The 27,175-nt window shown below is 37.9% G+C and overlaps 1 protein-coding gene across 3 annotated transcripts in view; it reads right to left on the bottom strand.

Annotated features, from left to right (window-relative positions):
• LOC145987877 (uncharacterized) overlaps window positions 1-27,175 on the bottom strand; it is a 366,758-nt gene that overhangs the window by 117,245 nt on the left and 222,338 nt on the right. The gene's annotated exons all lie outside the window — the stretch shown is intronic.

Here is a 27,175-nt window from a genome sequence, read left to right as displayed (position 1 = left end):
GTTTGTTCTCCACCGTATTTTTGCCCACACCTTTTGCTTTCTTCGTGACGCTACTCTCTGTTCTCATGGCATACATCTTCGAACGCAAACCCGCGAACTCGACAATAATATCACCGTTACATTCATCTTTAAGTTTACCTAGGACTTTTTTGTTACGAGATGGAATTCCAAATCTGTTGGGTTGAGGATACGCAGAAGTATCGAAATACTGAAGCATGGAACGATTTTTTATGTCTTCGTATAGGTTAGGTGTTTGTATGTTGTAAATAAAGCTGTCGGTGTCCGTGTACAAAAGTGATATTTTATCATTGTAGAAGGGTTTCATCACGTCGTAATGAAATTCGAACATGTAAAGTTTCGACAAGTCGAGAACCGTTGCTCCAACGTAAATTGGTTTTCTGAATTTCATCAATTTTATATCTAAATTGAAAAGTGCCAAATTCTCGTTGTAAATTTTTCTCGACTTGAATCTAGGATCGGCTATCCACTTCCGACATTTATTCTTATCGGAAATTAATTTCACGTCTACGTGCTTTCTAACATTCTCCATGGTCTTTCCGTACACCACATTGTTCATTAATTTAAAGAAGTCCTTGTCTAAATCGGAAGTGGCAGCTGTTCTATGTTGCGTGTTAGTTTCTATGTAAGGTCTTAACCACGTGGAATGTTTAAACTTTAGTATTCTTCTAACATTTACTATCTGAACACCCTTCCCAATCAAAAACCGGAGATTCTTGTAGTGGACGACGTATCTCTGTTTAGGGTCCAATGTTAACAAAAGCTTGTCTTGAACCGAGTCGGGTGGACATTTGATTTCGGGAGTCGGAGGCAAATCCGAAAACGTGTCGTGCAGGTGGTCGGAGAATTGGAGATCTACCTCTGCGAAGAAACCACACTCGCTATCGTCGAAATGCATAATGTCTATCGAAGTGGGATCTAACCATTCGAATCCCCCGTAAGGAAGTTTCTGAACCATGGCATGTCCGTAGAGATTATTAACGTCGGCGTAGAAGATGTAATTCGATGCTCGATTTGAATCGTAATCTTCTTTCATGTGTACGTTATTAGCTTTTGCATGTCTCTGTACGCATTGCACCATTCCACCTCGTATCCCTCTTTCGATAAATAGCAACATGTCAACGTCCGATATCAGTTCCAGCTTGACCTTTGTCTGGAGTAACATTGCCGACCACGCTAATCCCGGTAGACTGTAGAAATACGCTGGATCTAATTTATAAATATTCGTTGCCGTTTTCCTGAACGCTTGAAAAACATCCGCGAGTATCGTCACGTCCAATTTTAAGTATGCGTCGTGGTAGTCTCCGAGTGTCCTACATTCTAATTTCTCCCACATGAGTTGCGCGTGTTGGTATTCTTCGTCCGTGATTCCTTTCTCTCTGAGTCTGCTGTAAAATTCTCTTGGAAGTGGAAAAGCGTCGTCGTTAAATTTAGAATTATCACTAACATATTCGTAAGGATAAACCCCTTTACGTCTAACGAGTTCTATGTCTACGTTGGGAAAACTAGCTCTAGTTATTTTAAATTGATCGTCGGTGAGTTTGTTCGCTAAAGCATCCAGACTTGCAGAGAGAAATCTATACGAATCCAGGAAGCGCATCTCGATTGTATTTTTCGTTCCCGGAATCGACACTTGCTTGCTGAGACTAATGTAGCGTTCTTCATTCTCGGCCAAGACACCTATACGTTTCGGATCGTAGCCAAGATGTCTCACCAGGTGGTGAAAATCATATCCGCTTCCGTTGTGAAAGAATATGGGGATGAATTTAGGTTTCTGGATTTTAAGATTGCACGTGTTGCAAATTCCACCTATGTAGTTTCCGCTGAGATGATCGTGGTGGAATATTTTTTTGTTCTCATCAGTGAAACTTTGATCACATACCGGACACACCTCAGTGGAATTGTAATTTTGAAGTTCATTTTCAGTTAAAGGTGTCATCGGTTTTGATGTAAGCAGTACGCTACCAATTACCTCAACCTCCTCCACCATTTTTTCCAGGAAGTGTTCGATTACATTTGGTCCGCGGTATATATATGCTTCATTTATTTTATCACGTCGCACAACAACATAGCCGAAACTATTAGGTTGATGAAGCTGGTACGGCGTTGTGGAGGAAAGTTCGGGATCCGGTTCGCAGTAGGAGAGTGGTTTGAGGAACGCCTCGAAATCTGCGACGATGATTGCGGGATGTTCCAACAATGCCTTGTGCATTTTGAATTCTTCGACTTCGTTCGTTTCGGGCATCAACATTCTAGCCGGTCTGTTGTTTCCGCAATATATTTTATGTTCGGCAAGTTTCTCGATAGCAATCTGACGTCCGGTGTAATTTCGATAATCGACTTGTTTTCGATCGTCGAACGTGGTTAGGCATCTCGGGCAAACTTCGATGTTGTTTGCATGCTTGGTTGATTGACTTCTGACCAAGCGTGATAGTGAACGAATTAGTGTGTAGTGATGAACATCCTCGTTTGAAATTAGAAGAAGATTAATCACACGAGCATCGTCATCGTCGATATCGCTTATCCTGACGGGATGCACGAGATATTTATCTGACGTGAAGGAATATACATTAATAGCGATGCGTTTTCCTGCACGATTTTCAAACTTTGTTATATCCGACAATGTCACCGGGTATTCGATGTCAGACATTACACTTTGAAAGTCGGTCTCGTATTGTTTGTAATTAGAAACCTGTTCTGGATTATTTGACCAATGAACAGGATGCAGTGCAGCCAATATACACCAAAGGAAACACTTTTTATCTCTGTTCTGTATATTTAACACAGCCCTCTTGTGTTGAATGTTCGGTGGATGAGGAACGTAGCTGGAAGCGCGAAGAGACGAGAATTGGTTCAAGTAAACGGTTAACGTGTGAGGACTTCCACACAGAGACCATCCCGACCCTTTAGCCTCGAAATCGTCATGTTTCTTAACCAGCTCATTGGTAACTTTATAATAGAAGTTGTCTAAATTTTCGACGTCCGCCAAATGAAGAGTCTGGTTTTTTGTACGATGATAAAAAATACTCGTTGTGCCATCAACTTTCTCGTATTCAGAAAACAGAACAACGTATACTTTTATAGAGTTGTTTTCAAGTTTATCTTTCAAAATATTTAGTACAGATGTTTTCGTTTCGTCCAAGAAACTAAGGATGTCACGGCCTGGTTCTGACTTAATTGAAAAATCCTGGAGTTGGTCGTTGAACGCAGATCTAATTGGTTTACGTTCATTAGATAATTTAATTTGCTTGGAAGTGGAAGCTTCCGTTTCTGAATTATCGATTTTCCTTTTCAATGTTCCTTGTCCGGTCGATGGTTTGCAAATTTTGAGGTGTTTACTTAAATTTGTAATGCTGATCATCTTTCCGCATCGAGCACAAGACTTAGAAGGTAACGAACGATTAATTCTCGAACCTGTTTCGCTACATCTTGCCCTGTGCTTGCTAATATTAGTTTTAGATATTAATTTTTCGCAAGTAACACATTCGATCAAACTGGTGGATTCCATTATGCTTTCTCAGATCACACAAACCAAAAAAAAAGTTAAAATATATATAACGATGGAAATTTTTTAAGGTATGTTTCTTATAGAGGGATGGAATGCAAAAACGCACGATCAACCCAAAATTCAATGAGATTCTATTTACTAGGAAAAGTACTTAAAATACTTTCAAACTTAAGATAATTGATAGAATATAGCTTAAAAATATGTTAAAGGACAATAGTTGTAATTACGATAGAATTTTCAGCTATGTTTTATGTATATAGAATTTTACGGGGCGAAATAGACAACGCACGATCACGTCAAAATTCAATCTGGTCGAAATTACTATGAAAAACCACGTGAAACACCTTTGAACTTAAAATAATAGATGGTATGTAGCTGCAAAGAAAGATAAATACCTATTTTTTTGCAAAAAACGAGGAGCGCTGCGACAGTACGTCCGTACTCTTCGGCTTCTCTCACGAGACTGACTGGTCTGCCGTGTATGCCGTCTTTTATAATAAAAGCGCGGACCGTATTGAAAACACCTGTAATAATTAACCAATCAGAAGACGCCACGTTAGATATGACTCATCACATTACGTCATAACTTGTTGCAACATGTTGTGTAATAGTTTACTCCCTTATAGTTAATACAACGAAGGGCATTAGATATGAGTCATCACAATGTTACGTAATAACTTGTCGCGCAATCAGAAGATATGAGTCATCACATTACGTATTTTTTAACTAATCAGAAAACACAAAAAAAAAGTTACTTAAACTTTTATTTTTCATGATGTCAAGAGCACCTACCTCTAGCGCAGGTTGCTTGTTGCTAACTTACAGACTGATAAGAGCTTATGCAAGAGCATCCTGCTTGGCGAGCTGTAGAAGCCACAATTACCTAACCTATTTTTTTTAAAATATATTTGTAAAATCCATCTAATGTCTGAATTTAAAAAAAATATATATTATATTTGTTAACTGTTTAAGGAAATTTTTTGCAAAATACCCCGACAACGTTTCAGCTACTAGGACCTCATTACCATGAGCCTAATCCTAGTAAGCCACATACACACCTGTTCTTCGTATCGCATATGCTAGTAAGTCAGATGACATACTGGGAGAATCACATTTCCCCCAATGATCCCACCACAACAAACGTCGCACATGCTAGAAGAAACAGGATCAGGATATTTTATGCTAAATTTACGGCTGCCTGTATGCAGTTATAGGCAAATCATTAAAAGAGCGCTCTAATATACAATGATTTCTCCTACCATGTACCCTAACATACAATTTAACATACCGTGTAAAATTTCGATTCGTCTATATATACCCAACAAAACTCAGAAACTGACATACGCGAGAGCTATATATTTTGCAACAACTATAATTACCCAACACTAGCAACAAGAACAAAAAAAATATATCAATGAATTGTATAATATTAATTAGTAACTTTAGATAATATTAATTATTAGTTTTCAGTTGTAATTAATTTTAAAAAACAATTAATAAAATGTTAGGTGATGATAACCAAGTGCAAAAAGCATTGCATTTTTTTTACACACAAACAAAGCACCACTTAGTTCACAAAACATCTAACAGATGGCAGATAGTTACATGGTTCTAGTTAGGATGATGATTTTTTGGTTTGTTGGATAGGGGTTGAAGAAGACTATTTGTTGTAGTGACCACAGTATTGTTTTTTTTTTTTTTTGTGTTTTCTGTTCTCTTACGAGAATTAATATAGGTTGTCATAGAACCCTCCAATTCCTGACTTAGCAAAAAATCTGTTTGCGGATTCATCATGTACACCTATATGTGAGAAAAAGTATGAATAGAACCTATGTTCGGAAATCCAAAATGGCGACCGGAAGTGGGGTTATCTTGGAAACGGTAAGAGTTAGGAAAAATCTGTTTGCGGATTCATCATGTACACCTATACGTGAGAAAAAGTATGAATAGAACCTATGTTCGGAAATCCAAAATGGCGACCGGAAGTGGGGTTATCTTGGAAACGGTAAGACTTAGCAAGAATCTGTTTGCGGATTCATCACGTACACCTATACGTGAGAAAAAGTATGAATAGAACCTATGTTCGGAAATCCAAAATGGCGACCGGAAGTGGGGTTATCTTGGAAACGGTAAGACTTAGGAAAAATCTGTTTGCGGATTCATCACGTACGCCTATACGTGAGTAAAATGTGAATAGAACCTATGTTCGGAAATCCAAAATGGCGACCGGAAGTGGGGTTATCTTGGAAACGGTAAGACTTAGGAAAAATCTGTTTGAGGATTCATCACGTACGCCTATATGTGAGAAAAAGTATGAATAGAACCTATGTTCGGAAATCCAAAATGGCGACCGGAAGTGGGGTTATCTTGGAAACGGTAAGACTTAGCAAGAATCTGTTTGCGGATTCATCACGTACACCTATACGTGAGTAAAATGTGAATAGAACTTATGTTCGGAAATCCAAAATGGCGACCGGAAGTGAGGTTATCTTGGAAACGGTAAGACTTAGGAAAAATCTGTTTGCGAATTCGACGACTGCAAGATCAAGAACGTTTATCTCAAGAACGGCAGGAACGAAGTGTTCCCGCGCGAGAATTACAACCTCGACATGACCAAAGACGATTACCTAAAACTTTACGAAGCTTACACCGCTTACAAGCGCGTGACCGAGGGAAACGTGGACATGTACTACACGCCCAGCGAATTCAAAATCCGCAGGCCGATGTTCGTCATCAACACGACGAAGAGGAAGCAGGTGGTGGTCAACGATCGAACCAACATCAAGATCGTGTGCGAGTTCCACGACGCGCTGCCTGCCGATACTCTATGCAGCGTCATCCTGGTCGCAGAGAAGTCCTTCGTCCACGACGTGAAGAATGAGAGGGTCACAGAGCAGTTTTAAAATATTCGTGAAAAAAATTTTGCCACATACTAAAAAAAAAAAAGTCTACTAAGTTTACTACCACAACTAATTATTATTCTATTATGTCATTTGCTTAGGTGAAGGGACAAAATGGTCCAAAAAGGGAAATTTTGCCCCTTGGGAAGGGAAATTGGTCCCTCATAGTGTGGCAACACTCCGTCCAAGTCGCCGGTGGTGACATATAGTAGCAAACACTAGAAACATTTCCACAGGTATCGTCTTCATGTTCTCAACTGGAATATTAAAACAAACGCGGAGTCCAATGTAAGTTAGTTCGGTGCGCAAATAAAAAAAATGATAGGTTAAGTTATATCACTGAAAAAAAAATCGTAAGAAAAAAAAGGATAGGTTAAGTTATATCACGTAAGATCGTGGCATTCGTACCAAGTACGAGTGGGAAAAAATTAGATGCGGTGAAAATTGCACTGAAAAGTCGTCAAACGCTATAAAATCAACAAAAAAATCGTCAAAATATGCTACCACTGAGGTTAAATCCATAAAAAAAAAGGCTCGTACCAAGTACTGCGTTGAACCGCCCCAATTACACTACTTGTGACAGTTAGCGAATTAAACTCTTGGCGTGATGTGGCACGGAAGTAGATTGTTAGCGCGGAGGGCTGAAAAAGAGAAGACGGAGAGTGAAAACTACCTTGAACTCGATGAATTGATAGATTTATTCGGGAACATGCAGTTTTTTATAGAGACATGCACCTTCGCCAGGTTTCGAATATTTCTACATTACAGAAATACATTAGAATCACGTACTTTTTTGTTTTGGGTTATACAAGTGTGTTATTCGATACAAAACTGTATGCCCTTTCTCATCAATCTAAAATTTTTGAACTCCAACCAATGATTGTAAGGAGGATAATGCAAATGGGTGATATGTTGCAAAAGTTGATCCGTTTATTTCCTTGTCTTCGAATCCCGACAAAAGGAGGTTTGTTTCTATCACGATAGAGAACTCAAAATGTGAAATTTTCATTATCCTCCATTTATACATTTTCTATTTTCTCACAATCTCTATCTTGATCAATTATCTCCCTACCACTTAGAAACATGTTCTCTACCTTTTTTTTAAAGTACAAAAAAAGCAGTCGACTGTTGTTCGTCGCAGCAAGGGAAATAATATTGCTCAAGGAGGGGCGTGGTGGTTTAACACATACTCACAAAAACCAATCGTAAAATGCCAGTGTTGTGTCAGTTCAAATTCAAGTACTAACGAATGAAAAAATGATATTAAGCAGGATTAATTCGGAAAATGTGTGTTACTTTTCTCTGTCTTCTCGTATAATAAACTGAAAGTTAAAATATATACAAATCAATAATTTTGTCCATGGATGCAAAAGAAAACAAAAAAAAAACTTTTGCCCATTCATTGAAAGAGGTACATACATTAAGTGTGTTTAGAAAATAAAATCCTGTTGAAAAAATAAGAACAACGTTGTTGCTTGTAGAATATGAAACAAGATGAGAGAGAGATAGTTAGTTAATGTAAAAGGGAAGAATGAATAAGAGAATATATGTATAATATCGCAGAAACTAAAATTCTTATATTATAAATACATAAAATCCTAAGCAGTTGGAAGTTTGTGTCTCCTAACAGATCTAAATGATGAGACAATAATATAAGCAACTAAAAGATATACATTGTCCGAATCCTATTACATCACATGAATGCACATGAGGATCAAAAAGGACGAGTTTTTGTCCAAACTGAGATTCTCTTGCAAGAGAAAAACATTTTCAAAAGCTACAGAAGGTTGTTCGGGATCTCTGGTGACGATTTTGAAAGCCGCTGGCGGCCCTGTCATCAACGTCAGTCCGTCCAAACGGTGCATGCTGAGTCACGTCAGTACCGAGAATGCGTGTGCAGAGTGTTGTGCCATTTACCTACAACGATGCCGAAGAAAACTGAACCATACTGGGAGGGCTACATAACAGCCCTTTCCGATGCTAAATAAAGCTATTCGGCAATCAAAGAAATGTGCAAGAAGCGTGGTTTTGTGATATCGAAGAACGGGATCGGTGCGGTATTGAATAAAAAAGGAAAAGGCCGACTAGGCCTAATTCCACAGGGGAAGAAACAGGCAAATCTACGAGCAGCTACGAGTCGTAAGTAGTGTAGTTGATGCTATAGCAAGCACAACAAATGATGAGCCCCCTCAGATTGATTTGCCTACACTTAAAACAATGGCAAATCGGGCATATGCCCCAATCGGCCAAGTGTGGAATCCTGTCTAATCCAAGATTTTTGTAAAAATGCCTTGAAACTACAGTGTACAAATGATGAGCCCCCTCAGATTGATTTGCCTACACTTACAAAAATTGCATCAGCCAGATTTTTGTCCATAAACTTGTCAAAAATTGATATTGTTTTGGCTATACCTGAAATTAAGCCAAAAACCCACCCATACACATATTTACTTCTGGCCTAAGTTTAATTGGATACCAGGTTCAATTTGTTTATCTAATATTAAAACAATGCAATATGCAGAGACCCTCTAGAATTGCTCCGTGACTCTCTCATTTCTTATATTATATGTTTGCATGTTTCAAGTAATTCTCCTCTGTGTCAGTGTGTACAATTCCCGACACGGTAGTATTGATTTTTGCTTTGCATGTTTCTCCTCTGCGTCAGTGCTTACAGAAATTCCCGAGTAATGAAGCTTTGCGTGCAAACAAAATTGCATCAGCCAGTATTGTGAGAGTGGCTGAGGAGAACAGATGTGTTTTTACAGTGCTTCTCATACTTACAGGCCTGTTTGATTTAATATTCATATTAAATATATTGCTGGTATATTGAACAATATTTTGCCTGATATTTGTTACATCCAGCTTGTTTGTTGTAATCCACTCTTATTTAGGGTCAGGCTTATATCTGTCCCAGCCTGTTATACAAAAAATCAATACATAACAAGGTTATTGCCATTCTAGACATGCATGTCTGTGCAGGTATTTGTGCTAGGTCAGTGTGGATCAATATTTGTTCTCTTTTCCCACTTGTAGGCTATTAGCTTTACAACCTGTCATAAGATAAGCATAGAGTTTTGATTTAAAACCCAAGAAATTTTATATAAATACCAAAGCCAAAAATATTAACACACATACACACACACACACACACACACACACAAAATATACAAACCACACAGCTGAACCCAACTGTTATTTTTTATTAAGCATAGAATTTTAATTTGGACCCCAGGAAATCTTATATAATAAACAACAACAAAAATGCCAAATCAAAAATATTGCAATCAGTGTAATAAGAATATATCCAGTCCCAATTGGGCCAGACACCAAAGGAATTGTAACCCAGACAAATGCAGAACTCCCATTAAAATATGCCCCAAATGCAATAAAATATTTAGCAAGGCATATTTCAATAGACATGTGGGCTCTTGTTCTGTACAGTCATCAATATTGCCCCTACAACCATCCACATCTGGTCTGAAAAGAAAGCATGAAGCACCTGTTAATGCTGGACCTGCAAAGCAGCCATGCTATGCACCTATCCATAGCAGTTTTAATGGCCAATTAAGAGATTATCGGTTTGTATCAGAGCCAAGATGTGATATTAAGAATTTTTTGAACAGTGTAAATCCTGATGTACAGGCAATTCTAAATGCACAAAACGGCTCTTATAAGCTGTCCCTCAAATTGTTTACACAATATAAGAAACCAAATGGCACAAAATTTACACAGCCCCACATAACAGAAACTGTACCGGTATATTCAAATGCAAATTCAGACAAAATAATAAGCAGTTTGATGGATCAATTGAATATTAAACACTCTGAATTTGCAGCAAAAGAGTCTGGATGGAGCCTATGCGGATCTTCACACAAGTTATATGTTAATATTTCTGAATTTAGCCCATTACAAGGATCTACATATCTGCCATTACCTGCCAATATTAAAAACAAAAAAGCTGTGGTTAATATAGAAAATAATGATGAGAAATGCTTTTTGTGGTGTATTTTAGCTGCTTTGTATCCAGTTTCAAGAAATCCTCAGAGAATAACTTATTATAAACAATATGAACATATTTTTAATGAGGCAATGAAGGGCTTAGAATATCCAATGTCTGTTCAGAATATTGATAAATTTGAAAAAAAGGCCAGGCATATCAATGGCAAACAATTATCTATTAATGTATTTATTTGTTCTACTGGCCGTGGCAATTGCTTGATAGAACCTCTCAGAATCAGTACATTTGATGATGATTCTGCTGTTCCAATTGATTTGCTCTTAATTGAAGGGGATGGCACATATCATTACACTCTGATACATAATCTTGAAGCTTTAGTCAGAACACAACTAGACAAATCTAATAGAATATTTAAGTTGTGCAGAAGATGTTTAACTGTACTTGATGGTCAAAAAATGGTGAATGGGGTTCGGGAAAAAAATGCAGAAATTGCTAAAAACAAGTTAATTGAGCATCTGAAATACTGTGGCAACTATAAACCTGTTCATATGGTGATGCCAATGCCAAGTGAAAATTGCAAATTCAAAAAGTTTGAAGCCTTGTTGGAACACCCAGCATATATTGTCTGTGATTTTGAATCAAATCTCAAACCTCTTGCATTCTGCAATCCAGATCCTGAAGAATCTTCAATTACACCATACCAGCTACATGAACCTTCCAGCTTTTATTATGTTGTTGTACAGGATGGTGTTGTTAGTAAAAAAGATTCATACATGGGAGCAGATGCCATCAAAAAATTTGCACATAGAATAGAAAATGAGTGCTATGACATAGCATCTAATATCTTATTAAAATCAAAACCTATGTTGCCTTTAACAGAGAAGCAGATTGAAGATTTCAACAATGCAGAAAAATGCCCGGTTTGTGATTCTGAATTTTCAGATACAAAAATCAAGGTGAAACACCATTCTCATACAGATGGTAAATTCAAAATGGCCCTGTGTAATAGCTGTAATATTAAGATCCAGAGACCAAAATTTGTCCCAATATTTTGCCATGGAGCATCCAATTATGATTTTCATCATTTGATCAGGTACGAGGGGTTTGACAAACAGAATTTAAATATTTTAGCTGAAAATGATGAAAAATATATTGCTATTAGCAAAATAATTAAAGTTAATGGTGTTCCTATTCACATAAGATTTCTTGATTCTTACAGAATTTTATCTGCTAGCCTGGCTACACTGGCCACTCAATTATCTGATGATCAATTCAAAATCACATGTGCTTTGTTTCCAAATCAGGACCTGAAATTAATTAGGCGGAAGGGTGTATATCCATATGATTATGTTACAGATTTTTCTAAATTTGATGAGTGTTTTTTGCCACCACAAGAAGAGTTTTACAGCAAAATCAGAGGATCTGGAATCACTGATGAAGATTATCACCATGCCCAATTGATGTGGAACAATTTGAAATGCCAGACATTTGGTGATTATCACATGGCATATTTGAAACTTGATGTGACCCTCTTAGCTGATATATTGCAGGCATTCAGAAAATCTTCTATGCAAAATTATAGGCTGGACCCAGTGTATTTTTACAGTGGCCCGGGCCTAGCATGGTCTGCAATGTTTTTAAACACCAAAAAGCAATTGGATCTGATCCAAGATCAAGATATGTATCTGTTTATGGAGCAATGTATAAGAGGAGGCATGGTGCAATGCTCTCAGAGATATGCCAGAGCAAATAACAAATATATGCCTGATTATGATCCAGCACGGCCATCAAATTATATATTGTATGTAGATGTCAACAGCCTGTATGGTTATGCCATGATGGATAAACTGCCATATGCAGGGCTTGAATGGGTTGAAGATTTTAATATTGAGAATCTTAAGGATTTTGATGACAGTAACTATGGCCTGTTCTTAGAGGTTGATCTGACAATTCCAGATAATTTACACAACATATTTTCTGATCTGCCCCCAATTCCTGAGGTTGAGTGCTCACCTGGCTCTAAACAAAAGAAACTGATGATGACTCTGGAGCCAAAACAGGGTTATGTCATATATTACAAAGACCTCCAGTTCCTGATGAATCATGGTGTTCAAGTGACCAAAATTGGAAAAGTTTTGAGGTTCAGGCACTCAAGATGGTTGAAAAAATATATTGATACAAATACAGAGCTTCGAACATCTGCAATGAGCCAATTTGATAAGGCCTTGTTTAAATTGATGGTCAATTCTGTGTATGGCAAAACTATTGAAAATGTCAGAAAACATACCGATGTTAAAATAATTACTGACCCCAGCCTGAGCAAAAAATTGGTTGCAAAGCCTAATTTCAATTATAGAAGAATTTATGATGAAAATATGGCACTTTTCAACATGAAAAAACAAAGATTAAGTTTGATAAACCTATTTATGTAGGGGCTGTGATATTGGAATTGGCCAAATTACATATGTTAAAATTGTATTATAATGTGCTGAAACCTTTTTATGGTGATAGTGTAAAATTGATGTACATGGACACTGATAGTTTTGTTCTTGATATTCAAACAGAAGATGTTTATAAAGATATGTCACAGCCTGAATTGCTTGAATATTTTGATACCAGTGAACATACAAGAATTCAACCCCACAACAAAAAGGTGCCTGGCAAGTTAAAAGATGAGACACTTGGTGATGTTATTGGGGCATTTGCTGGGTTAAGAGCCAAGATGTACAGTTTTGAGACATGTAGTGGTGTTGTTGCCAAAAAGGCCAAGGGCATTGGCAGAGTAACTGTTGAAAAAGAGCTTGAATTTGAAGATTATGAAAATTGCCTCAAATCCCAGAGTTTAATCAAAACATCAGAATCCAGAATTCAGAGTGTGGATCACTTATTGACTACAAATATTGTAAGAAAAGTGGCTCTGGACCCACATGATGATAAGAGATGCATTTTATCATGTGGCATACATACTCTACCATGGGGTCATTGTGATTTGAAAAATGGGAATCAATGCCCAATTACAGAGCATGATTTGAAATAAATAAACATGCCTATGAACTTATTTGGGTTCAAAAAACGGGCTATTATGGAGCTGCCAACACCACAACCCTCTTCTGATATAATATCTAAATTGAGTGCCTTGTTAATTATTCATCTGAACAGCATACTTACAGATGTTGATGATAAAACAGGCAAAATATTGTACATATTTAACAATAATTTAAATCATTACCAATTACCTGTAGGTGGGCAATTGCAATTTATTACAACTCCTGAGGGTGATGTTAAAATTTCAGTAGGGAGAAATATTTATAGAATTAAGCACTCAAACATGGTTTCTGGCACTGTTTATACTGTTTCTGCTGGTGACTGCTTATATATTGAGGTCCCTGGATCCTATGATAAGCTTATACCCTTTTTTATAGAATTAAGAATCAGATATTCAATAATAAATAACCACTAAATCAAAAATGCCTAATGATATTTTTGGCCATACAAGACATGAAGATCACAGTGATGAGATTCTGATGCTTGATGTCAGAGTCAAGAAATTAAGAAGTGATTTACAAGCTTTACAAACCACACTCAATGCCAGTCTTCAATTAGAAATTACAAATTTGCAATCACAATGCATGGACCCTCTTCTTAAAATTGATTCTGAACTCAAATTGCTGCTTCAGAAATATACTGACCTGGCCACATTGGATAATTTTCAAAGTTTAGAAGAAGCTGTAGCAGCTCTTCAAGCCAAATTTAAGACCCAGGCTAACAACTCTGAGCAATTGAAACAACAATTGGAAGAGCAGATAAATAATGTCCAGACACAGCTCCAAACAATTGTCAAAAGCATAAAATCACAAGAAGATTTTGATCTAGTGATTTCCACTCTAAAAGAACAGATTCAGTCACTCCAAATACCTAATCTGGACCCTCTGAACAATGCCATAGCCGAGGTTAAAGAAAAAATTGAGACACTTGAAAATTTTATGAACAACTTGCCATCTTCTGATGCTTTGAATGCAATAACTCGGAGTGTAGCAAATATTAAGCTGCAACTTGAAACATATGAAGATTTTGGAAAAATTCAAAGTTCCATAACCCATCTTGAAGGTACAATAGCAGCAGTGCAAAGTGATTTGGCAAATGTACTAGAATCCCGATTGCCTGGGATTGTAGACACCCTTGTCAGTGTCCAGCAACAAATCACAAAGCTTGAAAACCTCAACACTGAATCTGAACTATCTCATTTTCATCACTTGATAGATGATATCCAAACAAAACTTGAAATTTTACAACAATCCACACCCACTCAGGCAGATATAGCCCTGCTCCAAAATGCTATGCAAAATGTGGCTGATGCTTCTGAATTAAACAATGTGAAATTGGCACTTGAATTTTTACAAAATACAGTATCAAATTTGCCTACATCACAGGAACTTAAAAATATTAAGAGAGCAGTGAATAGGATATTGAAATCAGAAGATATCAAGAATATCCAGGCAGAGATCAAACATCTTACTCAGACAGTGGCCACTCTACCAACCAATCTACATATTAATGAACTGCATGACCTGTTTGAGGATATCAGAAGACAGGTCCATGATCTTACAGCTCAAAATTCAAAATTGGCAGTTGTTGAAAATTTGCAACAAATTGTAGCAAATATCAAGCAACAGCTAGGGACCATGGAATCCAATCAAGCAAATGCTCTGTCTGTTTTTGCCACGCAGCTACAAGAAATTGTGCAACAATACAAAAAACTTGCTGTTGACATAAGAATCAAGCCTGGGCACGATGAGATTGTTAGGACCATCAATGAGCACCTTGAATCTGTAACAAGCAGATTGCTCACAGCAGAAAAGGAAATAACAGGCATAATCGAGAATCCAAAACATACAGTAATTCTTGAATTATACAGCATCCCCAACAAAGAATATGATTCTCCATTTACACCAGGTGGCAAAATATATATGCTGTCCCCTGCACAATTTTATTACCAATTTTTTGTTGGGGGCACATTGAGACCAATCAAGATCAAATATTGGCTTCAACCACAGGCACACCACTACCCCACCTTATCAATAACAAATGCTGATAACAAAGTGAAAATCACCAGTGTAGAATTAGAGGATTTTACAGATCCCAATACATTAGAAACAGCCTATGCTGAAGATGATGGCTCTTTGGAATTTAAAATACATATTGGAGACAAATTATATTTAGAAAATCCTGCAGCATCAGCTGCTGAACACCCTATAGTTGCAATATTCTTGTTTACATATTATGTCTAGAAAAATTATTGTTGATGAATTACACAGACAGGCCAGACATAATTTTAAGAGACTCCCAGTAGTCACAAAAAGCATAGATGATTTATGGCAGAGCGACTTGATTGAAATGTCAAGTGGACAGTTGAAAAACTTAGACAAAATCAACAAGGGCTACAAGTATCTACTCACTGTAATAGACACATTTTCAAAATTTGCCTGGGCTGTGCCACTCAAATCCAAGACTGGAACATGTGTTACAGAAGCCATCAGAACAATCATCAATCAGAGTGGAAGATCCCCGCGCTATTTGCAAACAGATAATGGCAAAGAATTTTATAATTCAGTGTTTCAACAATTTATTAAAAGCCAGGCAATACAACATTATTCGAGTTACAGTGATCTCAAGGCCTCAATTGTAGAGAGATTCAACAGAACCTTAAAAAATCTTATGTATAAACAATTTACCCTCCAAGGTAATTATAAATGGATTAATATTCTTCCAGAACTTCTACATAAATATAACAACTCGGTCCATTCCACAATCAACATGAAACCCTCTGAAGTAACTTCATCTGATGAGCAAAAATTGATCAGCACTGTTTATTATCCTAAATATCAGCCAACAACAAGAAAGGCCAAATACAAGATTGGTGATCAAGTAAGAATCAGCAAATATAAGCACTTATTCAAGAGAGGCTTTACAAGAAACTGGAGCACTGAATTATTTACAGTGGTTCAAGTTAAACCCGGGACCCTTAACACATATATAATAAAAGACCACCGAGGAGAAATTCTCAAAGGCCGATTCTATGAAGAAGAGCTCAGCAAAACTAAACAGCCTGACACATATCTCATAGAAAAAATCATCCGCAGAAAAGGCAACAAGTTACTTGTCAAATGGCTAGGACTCCCAGAACATAGCTGGATCGATGCAAACAAAATAATAATATGAGCACCTGGGATGTTATAAAAAGGCTGCCAGAACCTGAACAGCAGAATAAGAGAAATGGCAACTTGCTGCCTGATAATATTAGGTGTCATATTGTTGGGCCATCTGCTTGTGGTAAAACTACACTAATAGTTGATAATTTTTTATTGGCACCCAACTGGTTAGACTGGAAAAACAGGCACTTGTATGTTTTTTCTAAGAGCTTGGAACAATTAAAATATCAGCAGCTGATGAAGCTATATGATGGATTGGATATTGCCACTTTTGAACCAGATGTTAAGCCACTTCATGACTGTCTCGATAATTCTGTTGTTGTAATCAAAACAAGGTTAGAAATTTCTTTACACAGGGCCGGCACAAAAACATTGATTGCTTCTACCTGGCACAGACTTTTTCAAAAATACCCAAGCAACTGATCCGAGACAACAGCAATTTTATATGTGTGTTTCATCAGGATCATACCAACCTCAAACACATACATGATGAATATGTAGGTGGGGACTTGAGCTACAATGATTTTTCCAAGTTTTGCAGCAGGTGCTGGAACCAGGACAGTTATGGGTTTGTCACAATTGATATGACAAGAACACCCAATAGTGGCAAATATAGAAATAAAATCAACAATTTTCTAGACATTGAAACATAAATAAATAACCATGAAAAGACCAATCATTGATGATCTTAAATTAAGAGATTATCTTGTAAAAAGATTTAAGGGATGGAAATCAGAGAACCGAGGAATTTATGAAAAACACAAACAAACAGAACAGCCTGTAATTGATGCTCTTAGTGAATTAGGTAAAAATATTAAAACTGTTACAGAGCAAAATCAAAACTTGATCACAGAGCTTGTACCTGTAGCTGCAAGGAACATATTAGATTATCCATTTACCCCACTTTCCAGTATTCATACACCTAGTCCTGTTGCTCCTAGAAGAATTGAAGCTAGTCAGGATCCTATTGAATTGGGTCTTCTTGCTCAAAAATATTTAACCACACCTAAAGACAATAAAGATGAGGTGTTTGGCTTATATGCTGACACAGAGCTTGATGGTAGCATCATACATAAAATTGGCAATTTCAGAGTAACATTTATGGGAGATGATATAATTGTATATTCAGAATCTCGTCTTGGAGAAAAAGGTGCTTTTGTTAAGTATCTCGGCACACCTGGGTTGTGGGAACTGATGACTAGGAAAAGGCCTGGCAGCTATACAGATCAAGATTATGAGGATTACAAAGAAATATTAATAAAATCAGATGCTCTATACCAGAACAATGATCCCACACAAAAAAGAGTCAAGTCGAGCAGTGGGGCAAAATACAATAATTTAATCAAGCCCATATGGTCACAAATTAAGACTGGCAGTGGAATCAAACAATACAACACCCTGCCCAAAGAATTTGTGTGGGTTGATGATGTCAGGAAACTTGTAGATAGGTTATTGGTGATAGCTGGGGAGGAAAATGCTGGGAACCACAATTTTTACAATGAAAAGGTTGGAATTATGGACATGATAAGCACAAAATTGTCTAATTTTATAGTAAATGACACTAAGGGGATTGGATATCTTATAAAAATTATTAATACTCTACCACCTAAATTTTGGAATATTTCTGAGGGTCGGGGTTGGTTAATGACATTATAAACAAGCTGCCATTTGAACTACATATTCCAGGCTATCGGTATTGTGGTCCAGGCACAAAATTGGATCATAGATTAAACAGAGGTGATCCTGGTGTTAATCCCCTAGATGCTGCTTGTAGAGACCATGACATAGCATACAACACACATTCTGATCTTGACAAGAGACATGTTGCAGACAAGAAATTAGAAGAGGCTGCATTTGGTAGATTTGTAAGCAAAAATGCTTCTTTAAGTGAAAAAATAGCAGCATTGGGAACCACCATAGCTATGAACACCAAACAAAAACTGGGGTGGGGGTTGTAAATATGTATATAATAAACCTACAATGAAGGCCAAGGGTGTTATGTATCAAATACCTTATGCAGGTCTCAAATCTCTTGGGCCTATTGATAGCCTTTTGACCAAAAAACAGCGCAAGAAAAAAAATCTTGTCTTGCAAAGGGGCATGGTATGAAATTGTTGCTTAGTACCCCCCAATTAAAAAAATTACAGCAATCAAGAAAAAAATCACATGTGGGGGGATTTATATTTACTATCCCTGCCATCTTAGCTGCTCTCGGGGCTGTTGGGAGCTTGGCTGGGGGATCAGCCGCCATAGCAAAAACAGTAATAGATGCCAAGAAGAATAGGGCAGAATTAGATGAATTGAAGCGCCATAACCTGGCCATTGAGAAACAAGGCAAAGGTGTTAAGAGAGCCATGAATAAGTTTAAAAAAAACAAGAGCCGCTTACAAACCAAGATATTGAAGCTTTAATCAAGCCACTGGGCATCAAACATTTTAGAGGTGTGTACATGTCTGATTCTTTACCAGAACAACCACTCAACAAAGAGTGTGGCATTGTTAATTTGGATAAGTACAAAAATCAGGGCACTCACTGGATCTGTTATCTTAAATATTTATAAAATAAGGCATTTGTGTTTGATTCATTTGGAGGTGTTCCACCTGAAAATTTAATAAAATATCTAAATTCAGCTAATCTTTATTACAATAATGCCCGTGTTCAAAATTTCAAAGATGTTAATTGCGGACATTTGTGTTTATCTGTTCTTAGATATATGTCTCAAATAAATAAACCATCAATTGAAAATTTTCAAAAAGCCTTGTGGTATTTAAAACATCATGGGGGTATTCCATCTCACCAGCCAAAATTCAATATTGAAACTCAAATTACATGATGACATAGTGTATCCCAAAACAATAGCTCTCAGGGCATTTTATGGCATGTACTTGATCCCTAATATTACACACCACAACAACAAAATTGCAGTTGGGGATGAAAAAATTGTCATTACTCCAGGGCAATATAATCTATCCACTCTAAATGCTCAATTACCCAGAGGTGTAGTGTTAAGTCAAAATTCTGTCACTCACAGAGTAGAGATTGTATCTGCTACAGAAACAGTGGATCTGGGTACTATAGGAGAGCTGTTAGGATTTGAGAACAACACAAAACTTGAACCAGCAATCAAACACACTGCTATTAATATACCTAAATTCTTAGCCATAGAGACTCTGAATATTCACTGTAATATAGCAGAGGGTATGATCACCAAATCAAATGGCATAGGCACTCACAAACAAACTGGCATCATTGCAACATTCAAACCTAATTCTGAATTTATGGAGCCCATCATCTACAATCCATCCCAACATTATATTTTCCTGTGTGCCATAATAGAATATATTATATTGAATTGATGGTCACTAATGAAAAAGAAGAATTAGTTGATTTTGCTGGAGCCACAACAACTGCAATCAAAGAGATTAATATTTAAATAAAAATACATACAAGAAAAAAAATGGAAAATATTGAGAGTTATGAGCTACAATCATTCCCTCCAAACAGGAGGACATTTGCAAATTTAAATCAACCCAACACGGAGATTGAGGTTTATCTTGATGTAGGGGATGTATTTATACACCCTCACAGAGCAGATTTATACATCAAATTTGATGTTGTAAAGCTCGATGGAACAGATTATCCGGCAAATTCAAATATAAGATTGGTAGATAATTTTGTGCCACATCTATTCTCTGAAATTGAGGTCAGAAAGCATGGCATTGTTATAAACAGAGTGGATTATCCCGGCATTACCTCCACAGCTTTGGCCACATTAAAATTATCCAAAACCGAGGCTTCTTACTACAAAATAGGTGGATTTGAGGCTGGTGATAAGATATTATCTAAGAACCACACAGTGCTGTTCCCTATGCGCCTGTTGCCAGGATTCATCTCAGATTACAAAGATATTATGTGGAATGGTGGTTTAAGAATCACATTTAGAAGAGCTGCAAATGATAACAATGCTTTGATGAGGTACAGTGCAATAAATTCTACAGGGGAAGCTCTGCCTAATACCCTACCTGATGAGGGCAAATGCATTATTCAGACTATGGAGTTAAGAATCCCGGTTGTTGAATATGAGGCCAGTTATGCTCTTAAATACAAAGCTGATATAATAAAAAATCCACAAATTTCTTTACAATTTTATACATATCAATGTGTACAGAAGCCCGCATCTGGTGCATATTATGAGTTTGATGCTACAAATTCATTCTCCAGCATACAATATGACATGCCTGATTTTGTAGTGGTACTGTTTCAGACTGGAAGACACAATAATCAGGAAAAAAATTCAAGTAAATTTGATAACTGCAACATCAAGAACATATATCTTAAAAATGGCAGAAATGAGGTATTTCCTAGAGAAAATTACAATTTAGACATGTCCAAGGATGATTTCCTCAAATTATATGAAGCATTTACAGCATTCAAGAGGGTCACTACTGGCAATACTGACATGTATTACACACCAGATGAATTCAAAGCACAGAGACCCATGTTTGTAATTAACACTTCAAAAAGGAAACAAGTTGTGGTGAATGACAGGACAAACATTAAAATTATCTGTAAATTCCATGAGGCATTACCTGATGACACCATATGTAGTGTTATTCTCATAGGTGAAAAATCATATGTTTATGATGTAAGAAATGAGAGAGTCACGGAGCAATTCTAGAGGGTCTCTGCATATTGCATTGTTTTAATATTAGATAAACAAATTGAACCTGGTATCCAATTAAACTTAGGCCAGAAGTAAATATGTGTATGGGTGGGTTTTTGGCTTAATTTCAGGTATAGCCAAAACAATATCAATTTTTGACAAGTTTATGGACAAAAATCTGGCTGATGCAATTTTTGTAAGTGTAGGCAAATCAATCTGAGGGGGCTCATCATTTGTACACTGTAGTTTCAAGGCATTTTTACAAAAATCTTGGATTAGACAGGATTCCACACTTGGCCGATTGGGGCATATGCCCGATTTGCCATTGTTTTAAGTGTAGGCAAATCAATCTGAGGGGGCTCATCATTTGTTGTGCTTGCTATAGCATCAACTACACTACTGTCGTACACCGGACATAGTGAGAAAAGTGAAGGCCCTTGTGTCAGGTGGTAACCCTGCCCCCCCCCAAAGGAGCATCGCACGTAAGTTGGGAATGTCTGTGTCAACAGTGAACACCATAATCAAGAAGGACCTGCAACTAGAAATGCGGCATAAGCGGCGAGTTCACAAGCTGTTGCCTCGTCACATTGCGGAACGTCGCATGAACTCTAGAAAGCTCTATGAGACCTATCTTGCAAGTGAGAGCTGGAAAAATGTGGTGACATTAGACGAAGCATATGTCTACCTTAGTGACTGTCACAAACCCCGCGCGATTTACTACCGCCCTCGCGACAAAAACAATTATCAAACATTGTATCGAGAATGCCAGGAAAGTTTTCCACGGGGTTTCATGATCATCGCTGGATACTGCTATAATGGCAAGCTAGCAATTCGCCGTGTAGCTAATAATGTGAAGGTGAACTCCACGTACTATCAGGATGAGGTTTTAACACCCATTTATAACATAGATATCCCGGCACTGTATGCGGAGGACGAAAACCAGGTCTGGGTGCACCAAGATAAAGCATCCAGCCATACCTCCCTTTCGACTCGTCTATTCTTACAGCGAGTGGAGGTGGAAAGTGGCATCCGTGCAATTCCTTACAGCGACATTCCGGTCAAGGCGCCAGATGGGTCACCCATGGACTTCTGTGCATTTGGACTCCTAAAACGGGCCTTAGGAAAGAGACGTCCACGCACTCTCAATGGCCTCTGGAAAGCCTGTCAGGAGGAGTGGGAAAAATTGGACATGATAACTCTTCGGAAAAGTCTGTTGCAATGAAAATTACGTTGTCGGGCTATAGCGCGGAATGCTGGTTTTCCAATTGAGCATGATCGTTGGTGGCGACATGGGTTTTCATGAACTTATCACCCTTCCAACATTGTCCTCAGAGATCCCGAACGACCTTCTGTAGCTAGAGGAGAAGAGGGGGCAAGCTTTACTTCCGACACTCTCGTCATAGTCCATGCATCAAAAGAAACCGTGACAAGTATTCTTTTTTTTATTTTAAACATGCTTCTTTAATTCATAATACGAAAATTCACATGGAAAAAATGTTCTCCTCTTTACATCGCAACGACGAGGATAAGTAATGATGGTCAATTCCATTTTTTTACATTGTCGTACATTACAGCCGGAAGTCACTGGTGAATTTTTTTTGCAAAAGAGAGAGGTACACGATATTTTTCTACCCCCAAACTTTTTTTTTGGCCCACCACCTGTTGACAGAGAGAGATGCACGTTCATGCTGGACTTGGGAAAATGACCTATACTAAATTTTGGTACGGGAGGACAGAGGACACCTAGACTTGACCAACACACTAAACCCGACCTCTCTACGACTACATGTTCGGAAGTTACGAGTGATCAAAGTTTATGGAGGGTATGCAAACACCCCTTGCCCTTGAACTCAGAACCACCAAACTTGGCATACGTACTCTACATCCCCAAAATCGACAAGGGGTTGTGTTTGGGGAGATTTTTCGATTTATTTTTTCTCTATCTCTCACCGTTTTCGAGATATTCGCAATTTTTTAATGCTGGACTTGGAAAACTTTCGATTGATGAAAATTGGTTCTATGATGACCTATAATAATTTTGGTATGGGAGGACAGAGGACACTGAGACTCGACCAACACACTAAATCCGACCTCTCTACGACTACATGTTTGGAAGTTACGAGTGATCAAAATTTTTGGGGGTTGTGCAAACACCCCTTGCCCTTGAACTCAGGACCATCAAACTTGGCATACAAGTTTTTCTCTATCTCTCACCGTTTTTCGAGATATTCGCAATTTTTAATGCTGGACTTGGAAAAAACTTTCGACAGAGGGGTCAACCATGATAACCTATGTTCATTTTGTTAGGAGAACACCGAGTCGATGCTAACGCATGTCTCTACGATGATCCTATCGAGCGACCAAAATTTCGACAATTGGCTCACACTCGAACTTTTAGGACCGTCAAACTTGGTACACGTACTCTACATCACCAAAATCGATAAGGGGTGGTGTTTGGGCAGAATTTTTTATTTATTTTTTCTCTATCTCTCACCGTTTTCGAGATATTTGCAATTTAATATGGGAAAATTAAAAAAAAAACATGTAAAAAACTCTACAGAGGCATGGCTTTGATAGCCATGGCCATTAGAACTGTGTTGGGCACCACGCACCCACTGGCGGGATTTTCTTTGGGGGCCAGGGATTTCCTTAACAAAAATAATTTTTGATTATCACACACACACACAGACACACACCGCAGAAGATCACACATGAGTTTTAAAAAACATCGTAGCAGATTACACTGAGAGCAGGTCGTAGTAGATTACACTGAGGGATCTTACAGTAAGAGGAGACAGACTTATAGGAAAATGTCGTAAGTCATTTCAAAAGTAGGTCAAAGGACGAGGTTAGCATAAGAGCAAAATTGTAGGAGGTAAAAAATAGCTTAAAAAGTGATGCCAGAGCTTTTTCTGTCCACTTTTCTCACATTGTAGGTTAGTTTAGTCCTTAAAACGTCGTAAAATAAAAAGTAGGTCATAGGACTGCGCCAGAACGAAGCATTTCAAGTAGTGTAAACTTGTTGTTTCTACGCCATACTTGGTACGAGCCCTTTTTTATCCTCTTTTTTTATCAATTGAATATCAGTTTTTGACATATTTTGACAATTTTTTGTCGATGTTTTAGCGTTTAGCAATGTTTCAATGAAATTTCCCTTTTTTCCCACTCATACTTGGTACGAATGCCACGATCTTACGTGATATAACTTAACCTTTTTTTTGTGCTGAACTATACGAGAGCCTCTACGTGCTTTGACCTACTTTAGAGTAGGACCATAAAGACAGTTCTGCAACCGAAAGTGAGGCTCGAAGTGAGGCTCGGTGAGGCTGGACTTAATGGTTTGCTCTTGTAAGGCATAAGCCTCATTTTCTCGCAGTGTTGCCAACACCTTACTCGAAATAAAATCACCAAGGTTTTTTCCTTGGTCTAACCTATGTTATTGAACTGCGTCGTCACGTCCAAACCCGCATGACTTCCGGACACTATTGGTTCTATTCATACTTTTTCTTACGTATAGGTGTACGTGATGAATCCCCAAACAGATTTTTCCTAAGTCTTACCGTTTCCAAGATAATCCCACTACCGGTCGCCATTTTGGATTTCCGAGCATAGGTTCTATTCACACTTTTACTCACGTATAGGTGTACATGATGAATCCCCAAACAGATTTTTCCTAAGTCTTACCGTTTCCAAGATAACCCCACTTCCGGTCGCCATTTTGGATTTCCGAACATAGGTTAGTAGTACAGTAAATGTGCATCCCACTGCAACCCTGATTTTTTGACCTCTAAGAAAACCGCACCAAAACCTCAAAAACTCAGTTTCTCTCCACGTTCCGCGCCTCATTTATTGCGCTGACGATGTTTCACGGCGCAGAAAAGCCGTGATGAGTAAATTCACTTTCTCATCCTTGAAGGATGAATGCGCCTTATCGTAATTTTCCAAGTCCGGGACCATGTTTATATATCGTGACCTTTGTAAACCTCTCGGGAACGATGTGATCTCTCTGCCACACAAACACACGCGCGCGCGTGCCTCTCATTATTTCTGTATTGTGACGCAAGCAAACAAACAAATAATAATTGTTTTTGTTTTTTTCTTAGGATTCCTGGCTCCTATAACCCCGCCAGGGTGCGTGGTGCCCAACCCAGTTCTAATGGCCATGGCTATCAAAGCCATACCTCTGTAGAGTTTCACGTGCTTTTTTTTGTCCTATGGGACACCTCTGTTTGTCAAAAATTCGAGATATTCGCAATTTTTTAATGCTGGACTTGGAAAACTTTCGATTGATGAAAATTGGTTCCATGACGACCTAGGTTTATTTTGGTATGGGAGGACAGAGGACACCGAGACTCGACCGACGCACTAAACCCGACCTTTCTACGACTATTCTTTCAAAAGTTACGAGTGATCAAAAGTTTTGGAGGGGGGGTGGGTTAACTTCTTACCTTGACCCCAGGACCACCAAAACTTGGTACACGTATTCTACATCTCCAAAATCGACAGGGGGGTATCTAACCGTATGGGGGTGTTTTTCGATATATTTTTTCGATAACTCTTACCATTTTCGAGATATTTGCAATTTAAAATTTTTTTAACGCTATATAAAATAACATACCTGAAAATTGTATCGCCATATACTATACTTTTTTGGTTTGTGTGATCTGAGAAAGCATAATGGAATCCACCAGTTTGATCGAATGTGTTTCTTGCGAAAAATTAATATCTAAAACTAATATTAGCAACACAGGGCAAGATGTAGCGAAACAGCTTCGAGAATTAATCGTTCGTTACCTTCTAAGCCTTGTGCTCGATGCGGAAAGATGATCAGCATTGCAAATTTAAGTAAACACCTGAAAATTTGCAAACCATCGACCGAACAAGGAACATTGAAAAGAAAAATCGATGATCCAGGAACCGAAGCTTCCACTTCCAAACAAGTTAAATTATCCGATGAACGCAAACCAATTAGATCTGCATTTAACCGTCATATTCAGGATTTCTCTTTTACTTCAGAACCAGGCCGTGACATCCTTAGTTTCTTGGATGAAACGAAAACATCTGTACTAAATATTTTGAAAGATAAACTTGAAAACAACTCTATAAAAGTATACGTTGTTCTGTTTTCTGAATACGAGAAAGTTGATGGCACAACGAGTATTTTTTATCATCGTACAAAAAACCAGACTCTTTATTTTGCTGACGTCGAAAATTTGGACAACTTCTATTATAAAGTTTCCAACGAGCTGGTTAAGAAACATGACGATTTCGAGGCTAAAGGGTCGGGATGGTCTCTGTGTGGAAGTCCTCACACGTTAACTGTTTACGTGAACCAATTCTCGCCTCTTCGCGCTTCCAGCTACGTTCCTCTTCCACCGAACATTCAACACAAGAGGGTTGTGTTAAATATACAGAACAGCGATAAAAAATGTTTCCTTTGGTGTATATTGGCTGCACTGCATCCTGTTCATTGGTCAAATAATCCAGAACAGGTTTCTAATTACAAACAATACGAGTCCGAATTTGAAAGTGTAATGTCTGACATTGAATACCCGGTGACATTGTCGGATATAACAAAGTTCGAAAATCGTGCAGGAAAACGCATCGCTATTAATGTATATTCCTTCACGTCAGATAAATATCTCGTGCATCCCGTCAGGATAAGCGATATCGACGATGACGATGCTCGTGTAATAAATCTCCTTCTCATTTCCAACGAGGATGTCTATCATTACACGCTAATTCGTTCTCTATCACGTTTGGTCAGAAGTCAAACTACCAAGTATGCAAACAACATCGAAGTTTGCCCGAGATGCCTAACCACGTTCGACGATCGTGACCGACGTGATCATCAAAATCTTCATAGTCGTCAAATTGCTATCGATAAACTTGTCGAACATAAAATTTATTGCGGTGACA

This window comes from Lepisma saccharinum, chromosome 5 (assembly GCF_977018435.1).
Source record: "Lepisma saccharinum chromosome 5, izLepSacc3.1, whole genome shotgun sequence".
Taxonomy (NCBI): Eukaryota; Metazoa; Arthropoda; class Insecta; order Zygentoma; family Lepismatidae; genus Lepisma; species Lepisma saccharinum.
This window is presented reverse-complemented; position numbering and strand designations above follow the sequence as displayed.